Source organism: Microtus oregoni, unplaced genomic scaffold (assembly GCF_018167655.1).
Source record: "Microtus oregoni isolate MIOR12 unplaced genomic scaffold, Mior012 000092F_ref0000046, whole genome shotgun sequence".
In the NCBI taxonomy this organism is placed as follows: Eukaryota; Metazoa; Chordata; class Mammalia; order Rodentia; family Cricetidae; genus Microtus; species Microtus oregoni.
In genome coordinates this window covers 1,671,778-1,674,171 of record NW_024544604.1, presented here as the reverse complement: position 1 = coordinate 1,674,171, position 2,394 = coordinate 1,671,778, and positions in this window count along the sequence as shown.

Here is a 2,394-nt window from a genome sequence, read left to right as displayed (position 1 = left end):
ATTGTAAAAATATATATAGTTTTAATGTAGAAATAGACTTACAGAACCACCGTTCCCGCAGAGACCAGGAAAGCAGAAGAGGCAGCTCAGAGCTTGCTCGCCAAATTTATAGGCAGACATTAGCCCGAGGCGAACACGCCCTTTAAGGGGCGGGACTTATCCCTACATCTCCCCTTTTTGTCTAAATAAAACAGAACTAAACCAAATACAACTACATGCAATAACAACAAATAATAAATATAACAAACAATATTGAGAACAAAAGCTTTGCTAAACATTCTATCTCAAGGAGTCCAAATAATGTAAAGAGTAACTACAATTATATAATCTTCAACTCAGTCAAAGATCTGAGAAGGGAATAATCACTACTCAACAAACGAGATATATCCAAAATGTGCAACAATTGACAGAGACAACTGACTACCTGGGCAATCACCCAAAGTCTCGTTTGCAACGTTGAGTCAACCAATTTTGGCGAAGGCCTAACATAACTGACATACCATTATTAAAGGCAATGAACTTTTCAAAACTATCTTACCCTGTCTTGGCAGGATATGACAGTCCTGTTTTATCCATTGATGCACGCTCTGTATCTCTGTCAGTGGTTGAGGTATGGGCATTTCTTTGCCCAAAGGCCAGTTCTGCCGAATAGAAAGGCTCCAGATGGAGTGTCTTTGGTGCTCAACATTCTCTCAGGAATAGATCGGTGTTGCCAGGAGCAATTGTGTCTCACTATCACGAAACTCTGAGTTAGATTAAAGGCCATTTTCTACAGCTCTTTGAAGAGGTTGAAGATTATCTATCTATACTGAGTATAATCTCTATATATCTAAAGAACCTGATTAGTCTGATTATAAATGACAAACTTAGATGACTATCTATATAATTCTCAATATCTATCTAACTTAAAGACTAAGACAATAAACAACTGTGTAACAAATGAGGATAATGACCTCCAAATATAAACACTGTACAAATATACATTGCAATATGGCAAATATATATCAATACACAAACATTATATAAGTATCTTAATCAGAGGTAGAAATGTACATTGCAATATGGTAAATATATACAATATATATTTATCAATACAATATATGTCAATACATAAATACAATAGTCAATATAATTTAACTTTGTTTCAATATACAAGAATTGATACCAATATATTTGTCTAAAAGCAGTAACTCACAATTATAAATCTATTATCCCATTATTCCCTCTTTTGTTTTTCCAAAATGATCCCTGAGCTTATAAAATTCCTCCCCCAACCTCCCAACCCCTAAATGATGTCCCTAAACCCAGGGGTAAACTTTACTGGGAGAGGGGACGTCGTCCTCTAGAATTACTTCCAGCTGTCATGGGGGCGACGTTCTTTCTGGGGGATCCTGTGAAAGTAAAATGATGGTTAAATTTCAAGATCAATGTCTTTTAAAATTGCCAATAGTCTCTGAGTATTTTGTGCAGGTCTGGCCAGAATGTTGTACAAGATGTGCACCATTTCAGCTAACCAAGTTGGGATCGTCTTGTGCAGCTGGTATCCAAAACAGGTCTTGTAGTAGCGCTATCAGTATCATGACGTCATATCAACCAGGTAGAGTTGTTGTTGTGGGGCCCCATCTTCTTCCTGGAAACTTCAAATGTCACTTCAGGAAAAACTCATTGTTCATTGTAAAAAAATTAAACATTAATCATATAGACATATATAGACATACATATATATATTCAGTGAAAGGCATGATAGATATTTCCAATGAAAAGTATGATAGATATGAAGAAAAGCAAAGATGTTTTCTAAATTCATATTTCTTTCTGTCCCATATCATGGCTCTTGACATGAGACAGAAACTCCAGAAACTCTGGGTTTTTCTCTTACTAACAGGCTTGGAATTGGAGAGGGACTGAGCCAGAGTCCAACTTCAAAACCAGCTCTATACATTTATAAAGAAATGTTTAATAAGACATATATATAAAAATTAATACTTACAAAATGTGTCCATCCATCAGTAATTAAATATTCAGGGTCCCTCAATTTCTTTGAAGATGAGTATTTTCCTGTGGAGATAAGAAAAGAACCCTGCCTCCAACCTATCTGTATTTCTTACCATCAGTATGTTTGCCATCCTTATGAAAGAATTGTTATTTATCTTTTCCAAGTGGCTTCTCTTCTTCAAACCGAACCTTTATTAATTTTGATGGTATCCACAATTTTTCCTCACCTGTGGAGATAAGAGCAAAACCCCTTCCCCAACGTAGCACATATCCTGGCTTCCATTGTGAGGTCAGCACATCCTTGAAATAAAGTGGTTGATTTAGTTCAGTAGACTTTTCCATTATCCAATGTCTTTCTGCAGCTGTTGATCCCTTCTCATTAGCGTTGAGAAAATTCAA